The sequence below is a fragment of the Microcaecilia unicolor genome, chromosome 5 (genome assembly GCF_901765095.1).
Source record: "Microcaecilia unicolor chromosome 5, aMicUni1.1, whole genome shotgun sequence".
NCBI lineage: Eukaryota > Metazoa > Chordata > Amphibia > Gymnophiona > Siphonopidae > Microcaecilia > Microcaecilia unicolor.
The window spans coordinates 221,036,494-221,052,651 of NC_044035.1; the positions used below are offsets into that span (position 1 = coordinate 221,036,494).

The window sequence follows — 16,158 nt, forward strand, 5'->3', positions numbered from 1 at the left end:
GAGAAGCCCTTCTTCCTCAGACGCTGCCGCTCAATAGCCAGGCCGTAAGACCAAAGGGGGAGGGATCCTCCATCACCACGGGACCCTGATGCAACAGGCCCTGCTCCACTGGCAGCCGCAGAGGGTCATCCACTGAGAGCCTGATCAAGTCCGCATATCAGGGACGTCTGGGCCAGTCCGGACCCACCACAATTATCCGGCCCGGATGCTTTGCCACCCGGTCTAGTACCCTGCCTAACATGGGCCAGGACGGGAACACATAGAGAAGCTCCTGTGTCTGCCACTGTTGGAGAAGAGCATCTACTCCCAGAGATCGAGGGTCCCGTCCTCTGCTGAAAAAGCGCGGGACTTGGCAATTGGCCGATGACGCCATCAGATCTAGGCTCGGCTGGCCCCAGCGCTTCGTGATGTCCAAGAACGCCTGAGCCGATAACTGCCACTCTCCGGGATCCAAGGTATGGCGACTGAGAAAGTCCGCCTTGACATTCATGGCTCCGGCAATGTGGGCCGCTGACAGCTGTTCCAGGTTCGCTTCCACCCACTGGCATAGATTCATGGCTTCCTTGGCTAGAGGGGCGCTCTTGGTACCTCCCTGGTGGTTGACATAGGCCACAGCCGTGGCATTGTCCGACAGGACCCGTACTGGCTTCAACGCCAGTACCGGGAGGAACTCCAAAAGCGCCAACCGAATGGCTCTGAGTTCCAGGAGGTTGATAGACCACTTTGCCTCTGCAGGAGACCAGAGCCGCTGCGCTGTCCTTCCCAAGCAGTGGGCTCCCCAGCCCGTCAAAGAGGCGTCCGTCGTGACGACAATCCACTCCGGGGTCACAAGAGGCATCCCTGCAGACAACTTGTCTGTCTTCAGCCACCAGCTCAGCGCCTTGCGCACTGCTGGGTCCAAGGGAAGGCGCACAGCATAATCCTCCGACACCGGAGTCCAGCGCTGCAGCAGAGAGTGTTGTAGTGGTCTCATATGAGCCCTGGCCCAGGGCACTACTTCCATCGTGGCCGTCATTGAGCCCAACAGCTGCACATAGTCCCAAGCCCGAAGCGGAGAGGCTACTAGGAACTGGTCCACCTGAGCCTGAAGTTTGACAATCCGATTGTCCGGTAGGAACACTCTGCCCACTTGGGTGTCGAATCGAACTCCCAGATACTCCAGGGACTGAGTCGGGCGCAGCTGGCTTTTCTCCCAGTTGATGATCCACCCCAGGGAGCTCAAAAGAGCAGTCACCCGGTCCACAGCTTTGCCGCACTCTGCATAAGAGGGGGCTCGGATCAACCAGTCGTCCAGATAAGGATGGACTTGTACTCCTTCCTTTCGCAGGAAGGCCGCGATGACCACCATTACTTTGGAGAAGGTCCGCGGAGCAATAGCCAACCCGAACAGGAGGGCTCTGAACTGGAAGTGTCGGCCCAGGACTGCAAAACGCAGAAAGCGTTGATGAAGAGGCCAGATGGGAATATGCAAGTACGCTTCCTTGATGTCCAAGGATGCCAGGAACTCCCCTGCCTTCACTGCCGCTATAACAGAGCGGAGAGTCTCCATGCGAAAGTGCTGCACTTTCAAGGCCCGATTGACCCCTTTGAGGTTGAAGATAGGCCGTACAGAACCTCCTTACTTTGGTACCACAAAGTAAATGGAGTAACGTCCCTTGCCAAGCTGATTTTCTGGCACCGGAACGACCGCACCCAGGCGGATCAGATTGTCCAAGGTCTGCTGCACTGCCACAGCTTTGACCGGAGACTTGCAGGGAGAGAGTACAAACCCGTCTCTTAAGGGTCGGCAGAACTCTAGCTTGTAGCCGTCTCTGATGACTTCCAGCACCCAAGCGTCTGAAGTTACCCTGGTCCACTCGCCCAGAAACGAGGACAGGCGTCCTCCAATCTGCACTGGGCCATGGACCAGGACCCCGTCATTGGGTACGAGACCCTGGGGGAGGACGGAGGGCGCACCTCCGGGACGGCGGTCTCTGCGAAAGGAATGCTGCTTGGGGGAGAAGTTCCTCTTGAAGGAAGAGGGGGCAGAGGAGCCCGACTTGCCCGGGTGGTACCGACGGGCTTCCTGAAACCGTCCTCTGGAGTTACCGGGGCGAGCACTGGCCCGAGCCCTGACCTCTGGTAACCTCTTGCCCTTAGACGTGCTGAGATCGGTCACAATTTTGTCCAGCTCGACCCCAAAGAGCAGCTTGCCTTTAAAAGGCAACTTAGCCAGGCGGGACTTAGAGGCGTGGTCAGCAGACCAATGCTTCAGCCAAAGCCACCGCCGCGCAGAGACTGTCTGAGCCATACCTTTAGCCGAGGCTCTCAAGACATCATACAGTAAGTCTGCCAAATAAGCCAAGCCCGATTCCAGGGCCGGCCAATCAGCCCTCAAGAAAGGATCCGAGGGAGAAGCCCGCTGCACAATCGTCAGGCACGCCCTGGCCACATAGGAGCCGCAAACTGAGGCCTGCAAACTTAAGGCAGCCGCCTCGAAGGACGACCTTAAGGCCGCCTCCAATCTTCTGTCTTGGGCGTCCTTTAGGGCCGTGCCACCTTCCACCGGCAACGCCGTTTTCTTAGTCACCGCAGTGATTAAAGAATCCACGGTAGGCCAAAGAAAGGCCTCCCGCTCACTTTCAGGCAAAGGATAGAGGCGGGACATAGCCCTAGCCACTTTGAGGCTCGCTTCCGGGACATCCCATTGAGCCGAAATTAAGGTGTGCATGGCATCAAACACGTGGAAGGTTCTAGGCGGGCGCTTCGTCCCCAGCATAATGGCGGAGCCAACAGGGGCTGAGGGAGAGACGTCCTCTGGAGAGGAAATCTTCAAAATGCTCATGGCCTGCACTAACAGGTTGGGCAAATCCTCTGAGCGAAAGATCCGCGCTGCAGAGGGGTCATCCGCTCCATCCGAGCGGGAATCCGTCTCCTCCAAGGAATCCCCAAAGGACCGTTGGGAGAACTCAGATACGCTGCCCTCATCTACATCAGAGGAGACAGAGTCCTCTAAGGCCTGGGAATCCACCCGAGGGCGTTTACTTCCGGGGGCCTCAACCCCTTTATCGGACAAGGGAGAAGGGGCAGCGTTTTGCATAAGGAAGGCCTGATGCAGCAGCAAAATAAACTCGGGGGAGAAACCCCCCAGACTGTGCACTTCAGCAGCCTGGGCCACAGCCCTAGACGCACCCTCAACCGGCGCTCGCAAGAGCAGGGGAGAAACATGCTGCGCATCCAAGATGGCGTCCGGCGCGACACTCCGCGAAGGAGCCGCGCGGGAAGAATGGCACTTAACTTTAGCCGCTTTTTTGCCGTCGCCCAAATCAAGGGCGGCCATGGCATTAACGTCTCCCAGCTCAAGGGCGGCCCAAGAAGAAGCCTTCCGAGCAGAGTGGCCGGCCAAGATGGCGGAGGCGAGCAGCGGGGGATGGGCGTTTATGGCGGGAAAAACCGCCGCACCGGAGGAAAACCCGGGACACTGACCGGCCTCCAAACTGACACCCAACAAGGGCGAATCAGACTTTAAGGCCCCCGCATCCCCGCTAGAAGCGCACACGCGGTCCGGTGAGCGATTCTTCGCGCCCTCGCCCTCCGACGCCATAGGCCACGTGGAGATCGATCGGGGAACCCCCTGCCCGCTATAAAAAGGTAAAAATTACCTGCTCCGAGCTGTAACGAACTGGTGTCTCAGTGAGTAGCTGCAATAAACGTTTAAATAAACGTTGAAATAAACGCCCTTAAGGACGTCCAAAATTTTTTATTTTTTTTTTTTAACGGAGCCAGCGGGAGGGGGGAGAAAAGGAGGGACCTGGCGCCACCAGGTTTGCACTTGCTCAAGAAGAGCCCTCAACTCCAGGTACTCAACAAAACCTAAAAATTAGGCTTGGAGACCTAGCCAGAGCTGCTGCTGTGTGTGACCACCACCTGCTGAGATAGAGAACATACTGAGGAGTTCCCGGCAGCACATGACCACATATAGGGAGGCAAAAGGATTGCTCTCTATCTCCACCTGCTGGTAGATGGACACAACCCACCAGTCTATGGATTGATCAGCATGATGATATGGAAAATGAGTTTATTTTGTTGGGCAGATTGGATGGACCGTTCAGGTCTTTATCTGCCATCATTTATTATGTCAGGACTTGCACCAGACTGCTTTTTATTTTTTGACATAGTAACATAGTAACATAGTAGATGACGGCAGAAAAAGACCTGCACGGTCCATCTAGTCTGCCCACGATAAACTCATGTGTATACCTTACCTTGATTTGTACCTGTCTTTTTCAGGGCACAGACCATATAAGTCTGTGCAGCAGGAATTCCCCCCTCCCAACCACCAGTCCCGCCTCCCATCACCGGCTCCGGCACAGACCCCGTATAAGTCTGCCCTCCCCCATCCTAGCCTCTCAACCACCAACCCCTCTTCCCCCCGCCACCCAATTTCAGCTAAGCTTCTGTGGATCCATTCCTTCTGCACAGGATTCCTTTATGCCTGTCCCACGCATGCTTGAATTCTGTTACCGTTTTCATCTCCACCACCTCCCGCGGGAGGGCATTCCAAGCGTTCACCACCCTCTCCGTGAAGAAATACTTCCTGACATCTTTCCTGAGTCTGCCCCCCTTCAATCTCATTTCATGTCCTCTCGTTCTACCGCCTTCCCCTCTCCGGAAAAGATTCGTTTGCGGATTAATACCTTTCAAATATTTGAACGTCTGTATCATATCACCCCTGTTCCTCCTTTCCTCCAGAGTATACATGTTCAGGTCAGCAAGTCTCTCTTCATACGTCTTGGAACGCAACTCCCATACCATCCTCGTAGCTTTTCTTTGTACCGCTTCCATTTTTTTAACATCCTTCGCAAGGTACGGCCTCCAAAACTGAACACAATACTCCAGGTGGGGCCTCACCAACGTCTTATACAGGGGCATTAAAACCTCCTTTTTTCTGCTGTCACACCTCTCTCTATACAGCCTAGCAACCTTCTCGCTACGGCCACCGCCTTGTCGCACTGTTTCATAGCCTTTAGGTCCTCAGATACTATCACCCCAAGATCCCTCTCCCCGTCCGTGACTATCAGGTTCTCCCCACCTAACACATACGCCTCCCTTGGATTTCTACTCCCTAAGTGCATCACTTTGCATTTCTTCGCATTGAATTTTAATTGCCAAACGTTAGACCATTTTTCCAGCTTCTTCAGATCTTTTTTCATGTTTTCCACTCCCTCTGGGGTGTCCACTCTGTTGGAAATCTTGGTGTCATCCGCAAAAAGGCAAACTTTACCTTGTAACCCTTCGGCAATGTCACTCACAAATATATTGAACAGAATGGGCCCCAGCACCGATCCCTGAGGCACTCCACTACTCACCTTTCCCTCCTCCGAGCGAACTCCATTCACTACCACCCTCTGGCGTCTGCCCGTCAACCAGTTCCTATTCCAGTTCACCACTTCGGGTCCTATCTTCAGCCCTTCTAGTTTATTCAAGAGCCTCCTGTGGGGAACCGTGTCAAAAGCCTTGCTGAAATCTAAGTAGATGACGTCCATAGCACGTCCTTGATTTAATTCTCCCGTCACCCAGTCAAAGAATTCAATGAGATTCGTTTGGCACGACTTCCCTTTGGTGAAACCATGTTGTCTCGGATCTTGCAACTTATTGGCTTCCAGGAAATTCACTATCCTTTCCTTCAGCATCGCTTCCATTACTTTTCCAATAACCGAAGTGAAGCTTACCGGCCTGTAGTTTCCAGCTTCTTCCCTATCCCCACTTTTGTGAAGAGGGACCACCTCCGCCGTTCTCCAATCCCTCAGAACCTCTCCCGTCTCCAAGGATTTATTAAACAAGTCTTTAAGAGGACCCGCCAGAACCTCTCTGAGCTCCCTCAGTATTCTGGGGTGAATCCCGTCCGGTCCCATGGCTTTGTCCACCTTTAGCTTTCCAAGTTGTTCATATACACTCTCTTCCGTGAACGGTGCTCTATCCACTTTGTTTTCAGGTGTACTTTTGCCAGTCCCTCTCGGTCCTTCCCCAGGATTTTCTTCAGTAAAAACAGAACAAAAGTATCTATTTAGCAAATTGGCTTTTTCTTCATCAGGTTCAAGGGTCCAGCACTCAAGCCAGAAAGGCAAGACTGGGTGTTCACTTGCACATCTGTAGAGGTAGAGAAACATTGGCAAGTTCCACGGCTACACCACTCCTTACACAGCTGATGGTGGCAAATAGCATAGATAATTCAGTGACCTCTGCTGGTTGGGGGACATAACCCATTCATTTGGACTGATTTGGAAGCATAACAAAAGGCTGTTTGGTGGATATAAAGTAGCAATTTTAAAATATTCATATTTTGATAACCGGGGGAGGGGGGGGGGTGGGACTTGATATACTGCCTTTCTGTGGTTACAATCAAAGTACTTTACATATTATATACAGGTACTTATTTTGTACATGGGGCAATGGAGGGTTAAATGACTTGCTCAGAGATACAAGGAGCTGCAGTGGGAAATCAAACCCAGTTCCCCAGATTTTCAGGATGCTGCACTAACCACTAGGCTACTCTTTAAATCTTGTTTTTCATCCAGCCCACACACATGGATTCCTGATTACACAGCCCACTGTAAGACATTCATGAAGACCACACACATAGTGATCATACCGCTCACTGTTGAAAAAATTGGACATTCCTGCTTCAGAAAGTCACATTTGTTAAGAAAAACTATGAACCAGGGAAAGCAAGATTTACGGACAATACAGACGATAAACTGATCAACAAGGGGGGGGGAGGGGGACTGTCAGTTGGATTATGTTAAAAAAGATGTTTAGCCATATGAGAAATGAATGGAAAAGAAACTTGCCAATGTTCTAAGGCAAATAGAGAAAGAACCTTCAGGTTTGAACAGTGGCTAAGGCCCAGGAAACCAGGTTCAAATCCCACCAACATGCCTTGTAACTTTTGGCAAATTACTTAACACTCTACTGCTAATTTGTATAAACAGTCTTTTGGGCCAGATAAATACCCACTGTAACTTAACTACTACTACTGGAAAGGCATAAATGATATAAAAGGAGAGAGATTAAGAACTCTAATTTCCAGTTCTAAAAGATATACCACATTACCACCACCAATTTGATGGGCAATATCAAACCTATTTTATGTGCAGAGACATACTTACTACATTGTATAGTTGTATATACTGGAAAAGAATAAGTGAGCTAAAACACTGTCTATTTTTACTCAATATACAGTGGGGGAAATAAGTATTTGATCCCTTGCTGATTTTGTAAGTTTGCCCACTGACAAAGACATGAGCAGCCCATAATTGAAGGGTAGGTTATTGGTAACAGTGAGAGATAGCACATCACAAATTAAATCTGGAAAATCACATTGTGGAAAGTATATGAATTTATTTGCATTCTGCAGAGGGAAATAAGTATTTAATCCCTCTGGCAAACAAGACCTAATACTTGGTGGCAAAACCCTTGTTGGCAAGCACAGCGGTCAGACGTCTTCTGTAGTTGATGATGAGGTTTGCACACATGTCAGGAGGAATTTTGGTCCACTCCTCTTTGCAGATCATCTCTAAATCATTAAGAGTTCTGGGCTGTCGCTTGGCAACTCGCAGCTTCAGCTCCCTCCATAAGTTTTCAATGGGATTAAGGTCTGGTGACTGGCTAGGCCACTCCATGACCCTAATGTGCTTCTTCCTGAGCCACTCCTTTGTTGCCTTGGCTGTATGTTTTGGGTCATTGTCGTGCTGGAAGACCCAGCCACGACCCATTTTTAAGGCCCTGGCGGAGGGAAGGAGGTTGTCACTCAGAATTGTACGGTACATGGCCCCATCCATTCTCCCATTGATGCGGTGAAGTAGTCCTGTGCCCTTAGCAGAGAAACACCCCCAAAACATAACATTTCCACCTCCATGCTTGACAGTGGGGACGGTGTTCTTTGGGTCATAGGCAGCATTTCTCTTCCTCCAAACACGGCGAGTTGAGTTCATGCCAAAGAGCTCAATTTTTGTCTCATCTGACCACAGCACCTTCTCCCAATCACTCTCGGCATCATCCAGGTGTTCACTGGCAAACTTCAGATGGGCCGTCACATGTGCCTTCCGGAGCAGGGGGACCTTGCGGGCACTGCAGGATTGCAATCCGTTATGTCGTAATGTGTTACCAATGGTTTTCGTGGTGACAGTGGTCCCAGCTGCCTTGAGATCATTGACAAGTTCCCCCCTTGTAGTTGTAGTTTGATTTCTAACCTTCCTCATGATCAAGGATACCCCACGAGGTGAGATTTTGTGTGGAGCCCCAGATCTTTGTCGATTGACAGTCATTTTGTACTTCTTCCATTTTCTTACTATGGCACCAACAGTTGTCTCCTTCTCGCCCAGCGTCTTACTGATGGTTTTGTAGCCCATTCCAGCCTTGTGCAGGTGTATGATCTTGTCCCTGACATCCTTAGACAGCTCCTTGCTCTTGGCCATTTTGTAGAGGTTAGAGTCTGACTAATTCACTGAGTCTGTGGACAGGTGTCTTTCATACAGGTGACCATTGCCGACAGCTGTCTGTCATGCAGGTAACGAGTTGATTTGGAGCATCTACCTGGTCTGTAGGGGCCAGATCTCTTACTGGTTGGTGGGGGATCAAATACTTATTTCCCTCTGCAGAATGCAAATAAATTCATATACTTTCCACAATGTGATTTTCCGGATTTAATTTGTGATGTGCTATCTCTCACTGTTACCAATAACCTACCCTTCAATTATGGGCTGCTCATGTCTTTGTCAGTGGGCAAACTTACAAAATCAGCAAGGGATCAAATACTTATTTCCCCCACTGTATGTGTTGGCTTTCTCAGCACTAAATTTTGTCAGGGGAGAAGCACAGTTGTAATGGACAACACATTTTACAAAATACTCAAATATAGTACATGCAAACAATACACATCCTTAAAGATAAGATGTAAAATTACAAGTAGGCATTTGCACACTATTTAGGGCTCAGTCTGGAAGTTTATTTAATCAAAGGCCCAAATGCACTATATTACATATATGAATAAGGTGCCTTTTTGGGAATGATCACAAAAACATTCACTTAAAAAATTATCTCCCTATACAGGAATAACATTCAAGTTTGAAGAAAAGACACATATGTTTCCCCAAAATTGACTATTTTGATATAAATAATTATACAGTAGACAGCAGAATCATTACTGACCATTCTCAGTCTTTCCTTATAAATATATCCCCAAAACGTTTGATGCTATTTTTCTATCTTCCCTAAAATAAGAGAAAATATTTTTTCACTTAGGGGTCCTTTTACTAAGTCACGCTAAAAGGTGGCCGGAGAGCTGCAGTCACTTTTAGCGTGGCAGTAAAATGGATGCTTTCTTTTTTAAAGGACATGCCTAATTCCCACATTAGCACGTGGCCATTACTGCTGGGAGCCCTTACCGCCACCCATTTAGACGGCAGGGCTCCCGTGCTAATCCGGTAGTGCATGGTAATGTGCCCACATTACCCGATTAGTGCCCTCAGACACCTCCCACTGCAAAAAATATCAAATATATAAAAATATTTTTTACCATGAAAGAAGTGAGTGCTGATAGCTAAACTACTGCAGGATGGGTGTCCCAAGGTAGTGCCCTTTTACGACATGGTAGGCTGTTAGGCCTACCACATCTTGCTAGGCTCTGGAACTCCTTGCCAGATGTAGTAAAAGCAGTTAGGATATCTAAGTTTAAAAAAGGTTTGGGCCATAAAGTGCTATTAGGATAGTGGTTAGTAGCAAGGAATCTTGTTACTGCAGGGAATTCTGTGAGATATTTATGACCAGAATTGGCCACTGTAAGAGGCAAGATACTGGGCCAGATGGATCTTTAGTTTGACCCAGTATAGCAAGTGTTTTAATTGCCCCCCTTTTAGACCCCTTCTTGACCCCTCTACACGGAGGAATAAAGAGCGTTAGTTCCCATGGGGGTCTGTTCTGGGGAGGCATCAGAAGGCGGAGTTCACACCTTATTCCCATGACCACAACTTTCTGTCTAATAGGGTCTAAGGAGATCTTTGGCCATTTATGTTCCCACATATAAAGATCTACCCTAGTTAATTCAGGGAGTGAGGATCTCTTGTGTATGGTTTTCTTTGTAGAATAAATGACAGATAAAGAATAAGTAGAAATAAAGACACAGTTGGTTTTCAGAAAGAAGGTTCAATTTATTCTTACCAAGATTAAATCTTCAACTTGGTACATTCATCATCAGACAGATTCTGGGTTCAATTGCACAGAGTAGTGCCTTCCAAGAAGAGTTGGAGAAATGTTCCAACTATCTGCCAAAATCTTCTCTCTTTTATAGGCACAGGTCTTAATACAAGTTAATGGCAAGAGCTTTTTTTTTTTCTTAATATTTCACAACCTCTGAATCATTTTTTTCCCTTTTCCGGCAGATGTCCATCTGTACCTTCTTCTTTCCGGTTTTAGCTATTACAAGATTTCCGCTATTGTAAACAACATGTTCTTATTACAAAAATATCTTGCACCTGTTTGTGACATTTCCGCTCTCGTCAACATCTTATTTTTCTCTTCTTGATACAAAAATACCCTATTATTGACATCTCAGTTTCATATCTACTTTCATATGCTCTTATGATCTGAGTACCACAAACTTCATTTTAAAAACCAGATTTTATCCATTTTAGTCCATTATTCAATCATCATATGTGCTATATTCAATTTGTAAGGTGTACCAAGTTTTATTAAGACTCATCATATAGTCCTGCTTTTGCAGGTTCTCAACTGTAATGCCATTAGTGGGTTATCAGGCCTAGTCAGGGCTTCTCAGCTGACCAAAGTCCTGTAACTTGGCCCACCACCATTCCAGTGGATAGGCCTTAAGCCACAACACATATTAACATTCCCCTCTTCACCCTATCCCATAGGGTGACACCAGGGTTAACGTACCATGGTACCATCCATTCCAGAAGGTATTCTATAAAGCTATTGGTCTGGAGAGTTTATTCAAAAACCTGATATGGTCAGATTACGGAGATTCAGATCATAACATAGGCACTACTTCAGTCATTTCAATCCTTCTTGGGACTTACCCATACCTGCGATCAAGTAACATACTATAATTACACCAATAATATTTCTCAACCCATTAGTATGCAGGTTCTATTCTTACTCTTACATAGGTGTATATATATATTCATAACAATCAATCATTCTTTGGTTATATACTGATTATATCTTAAGTATATATTTGCATAGATTATATAGTTATATTGCTTATAGATTACATTCTTTCAGTCTTAACACTATTATATTGCATCCCTGTGTGCTTTTACATGATTATACGGTTGCAGACATTTCTATAGTGTCTCTAGCATTCGCATAGCGATTGGTCCGTCTCAAAGGGAGATAGTCCAATGTGTTATCTCCAGTGGTGTTGGGAAGGAGATTTTCATACAGGACATATTGTCCTGCTGTTGTCTTCTTTGTTATTGCAGTTTCAATTAAGCGTTCTACTAAGCCTCTAGCACAAGGGATTATGCAGCATCCTACTAGTACAAAAATTGCTACCACTATGATTATGGTGGTGGCTGCAGGTTCTACTTGGTGCAGGAGAGGGATCCTGGCTTACTGTTTGAGACTGTGTTGTGCTGTGCTTTGCCAGTAAGGGTGAATAGCAACTCCCGCAGAGGTAGTAAAGCAGTTTTCTCACTGTGGGACCCATCGGCCAGCGGAATATGGGGGAAACGATTGGTGGCAGCACATCTTTGGATTTGGTGCAGTATCCGAATATGCCGGGGACTTTGGGCTGTCCGGCAGGGCCGATGTGCAGTTTGATGCTGGAAAGTGTATAATTATAGTACAGCAAGAGGCCCTCACTGGATGACCACCGGAAGGGTGGAAGGCCAGATTTTAGGACTCAGGCTGTAAAAATACCAGCTAGGTTTAAAAATCTATGACTGGCTGAGCAAGGACGTGCTTTTCCTGTAAGTTAATATGTGTCCCCGCTTGGGATCCATCCACTGGAATAGTGGTGGGTCAATTTACATACCTTAAACAGCTTAAACTGCTAAAAGGCACTGACTAGGCCTAAAAATCTGATGATGGCCTTGTTGCTAAGCACCTGCAGAAGCAGGGCTGCTTGATAAGCCTCATTAGAATTTAGTGTGACATTCAAAAGCAGTGCAAAAGCCAAGATCAAGGAATTGATGGCTAAAATCCTAAGCCAGATCACAAGATGATATAAGACAGATTTGTCCATGTTTGGATGTTTGGATGTCCGTATCTAGGGAGATACCATGTTTGGATGTTTGGATGTCCGTATCTAGGGAAGTGTTTACAAAAAGGGAAATTGCACAATAACTTGCAATAGCTAAAACGGAAAGAGGGGCACCTGACCGGAGGGCATGACTCATAGATTAAGCAAGATTAGAGAAAAAAAAATCCCTCTCCATAGACTTGTATAGTGACCAAATTGTATAAAAGCAGGGTGCATGCAAGCCCTCGTTGGAACGATTTCCCCAACGCGTCCTAGAGGGCAGGGCTCTGGCCAGTTGAACTCAGAATCTGTCTGCTGAATGTACCTGATTAAAGTCTGATTTGCAAATAAACTCTTCATTCCAAATGATGATTTGTGGGCTTCACTTAATGATGAAAGGCTGTAAGTATAAATGCTTTTGCTACATCAGGCTATCATTCGCTGCATTGTATAACCTGTAGTCTAAATCCAGTTTGTCATAAGGCTGGTATCTTTTCCTTAGACCTAACGTCTCCCTTAGAGGCAATAACTCCTTGATTACCCCAGTACTAGTGTTATTTTGAGATGGAGTCAGATTAAGGTCACTCTAGCCTTCTTGGGGGGCTCGGGACCCCTAAATTCTCAACACAAGTTTTATGTTCTTTAAAATAACAAAAGATGGTGTATAGAGTCAATGTTGCTGTCTTGATCCCTGCCCAGCAAACAATGTATGAGTAAGCACAGGCCTCATTGAAGGGGCCACTAAACTAGTTAACTCTTCTCTTATGGAAGGGCAGCTGCCAACAACACTAAAAAGAGCTGTGGTGTACCCCCTACTGAAAAAGAGCTCACTAGATCAGTTTCTAGCATGCCTTTCCTGGCAAAAATTATAGAACAGTCTGCACTCAACTCAAGGACTGGTTAATTGAAAGTAATTGGCTAGACCAGTGGCCCCCAAATCTGGTCCTGGAGGCAAACTAGCCAGTCAGGTTTTCAGGATACAGTGGAGGCAACACATACAAATCTCTCTCATGAATATTCATTGTGGATATCCTGAAAATGTGATTGGCTGGGGCGTCCCCAGGACTGGGTTTGGGAATCACTGGGCTAGACCCATGTCAATCTGGCTTCAGACCTGGATACGGAACAGAGACAGTTCTTGTGTCCCTTCTTGATGATCTGCACAGAAACCGTGACAGGGGATCTGACTCAGTGCTAGTGTTGCTCGTTTCTCGGCAGACTTCGACATCGTGGATCATAATATCATGCTTACAAGACTGGCAGAAACAGGTATCAGTGGCACAGTATTTACACGGTTCAAATCCTATTTGTTAGACAGACAACAATCAGTTCTGTTCAGCAATAGCACATTACCATCTTGGGCACTGAACTGTGGGGTGCCATTTTATTTAATATCTACCTCAATCCTCTGGCTGAGCTGCTTCAGTCAATGGACACAAAATTCTACATCTGTGCTGATGAAGTGCAACTACTCATACCCATTGAACCAGATCTACCCACAGCTCTGAGTAATCTGACTGCAACTCAGGAATGGGCGAACAACAACAAACTTTGCCTGAACCCAAGAGATTCTTTGGATACCAAACACAAGTGGGCAAATACCTGACTTGAAAATAGCTTTTGGGAAGTATGAACTCCCCCTAAAATCACAGGTCAGGAATCTTGGGATACTGATAGACACTGAGGCATATTTTCAAAGCATTTAGCCTTCCAAAGTTCCATAGAAACCTATGGAACTTTGGAAGGCTAAGTGCTTTGAAAATATGCCTCTAAATCACTCTGTTCCCACAAATTCAAACAACTATCAAAAACTGTCTCTATCACCTATGTACGGCAGCTATGAAATCTCTCTCCATATATTGAAAATACAAGTCTGACTATAGTAGTACATTCCATGATTAGTTGACTACTGTAATGCCCTGTACACTGGCCAAACCAAAAAGAGTTTGCATCAGCTCCAACTAATTCAGAATGCTGCAGCACGACTGATAAAAAGCTATAAGTGGCGTGACCACATCACACCCTTCCTGTGAAAGCTGCACTGGCTACCAGTATCTTAAAGGGCTAAATTTAAAACTCTATGCTTGATTTTCAAGGTCCTCAGACAAAATGAGCCAGAGTACTTAAAAAATAAGTTAGCCCTTTACAAACCTTTAAGACCACCAAGGTCCTCTCAAGGATCATCACTATCTGTACCCTCATCAAAAGAAATACTACGATGCAATACCTGCCAGCGAGACTTCTCAGGAGTAGCCCCCATGCTCTGGAATTTACTCCCAGAGGGGCTACAATGTAACTAGAAACTACCTCTACTTCAGGAGGCAGGTGAAAGCCTAGCTCTTCTCCCAAGCCTTTAATACATAGGATGACTGACTATATACTCATTCTGCACCTGAACTAGCTTCTTATACACACTAAATTAGATCAGTTCCTTATCTCTCGCTTAACTATACAAAGAATTTGCCTTGAGTTTAGCTAACCATCAAATTATCCCAAATGTCTCTGTACAACGAATCTTGTTCCCATCATATATCTGCTCTTGATCCCTCAGTTATATGGTAAAAGTCATATTGTAGAAAATCTTTAGCATCATATCTATGTTAATTGAATCTTCTAATGCAAGCTTATTAGGTGTATCATTAGTATTATGCTAACATTGTATTATATCTCAGGTATTTGAATTACAGTGCTATTAGTGTGTATATTTTTGATACTGTTTCATAACAATCCATTATGACTTCTACCTCCTAATATCATCCATTATCCTTTCCTATAATGTTACTGCTCTCATGCACTACACCAATGGTCTCTCATACGTCAGTCTAACATTATCTGCTTTTCTCTCACCTAGAATGTAAATCACACTGAACCCTGGACATGGGATATTAGCGGTGTACAAGAATTGATTTGATTTCACAATAGTTCTACCAGGTTTCAATTTACTGTTTTCAAGTTTCCCTCATTTATTGTATTTATATTTATTCTTGGTTATTTTACTATTGTTACTTTTAGCAAAAAGTTTTATTTTAGACTGTACCTGTTGTACACAGCCTTGGGTGAATCTCTTCATAAAAGCAGTTAATAAATCAGCAGTTACCACAGTTGATCAAAATCAAACATATTAACTAAAAAAAAATAAAATAAAATTGTCTACTTGGCCACCATCATTCTCATTTGTTTTTCTTTTTCAGAACTTTTACTCTAATACCATAACAATAGCAATACAATATGCTTTGGTTCTTTATTCAGGATGCTTGCAGCAAACCGCTCCATACACACACTTTTTTCGGTTATAAAAGATATTATGAAGCCCACATGAGTCGGAAGGGAATATACCAAAAGGGCTTCAGCAGCTTTCCTCTCGCTCTCCACAATATTACCCTCCAAAAGTTAATAAGCACATATATCACCACACAAAATTTGCAGTCTGACAGCGTTCCTGCGAAACTGAAACAACGTGAAAACAAAGCAGCACTTTTACCACCAAATTTACTTCTCTAGGGATCACAATAATCCACCATTTCCCAACCCCAAAGATGCCAGTCACGCATTCGACTGTGCTCACACTGTCACCCGGCGAGCCCCCCCCCCCCCCCCAGCACGAATTCGGGGATCGGTTTCCCCTCCACATTATCAGCCATCTCTCTCTCTCCCACTCTTGTCCGCGACACGGCACCTCTCCATCACCCCTCCCCCAATCAAACTCATACCTGAGATCGCCCATTAACAATCCCGCAGCTTTCCTTCTCCGCTGCCCCAACCCCTACGATGATACACTACCACAAACATCACACACCTTCTCTCCCGATGTAGAGTCCGCCGCCTTGCCGGAAACAGGAAGTTGAGTTGTTGCGTCAGAGGAGAGCGCACAGCGCAGCACAACCAGCCGCATCAGAGGGCACCTGATCTACTGGCGC

The 16,158-nt window shown here is 46.2% G+C and overlaps 1 protein-coding gene across 1 annotated transcript in view; it reads right to left on the reverse strand.

The window, feature by feature from the left end:
• Nucleotides 1-16,101, reverse strand: part of MBTPS1 (membrane bound transcription factor peptidase, site 1) — a 514,786-nt gene extending 498,685 nt beyond the window's left edge. Inside the window, 1 exon segment of the mRNA XM_030203794.1 lies at nucleotides 16,038-16,101. The gene's annotated coding sequence lies outside the window, so the exon portion shown is untranslated.
• Between the last annotated feature and the right edge of the window lie 57 nt (nucleotides 16,102-16,158).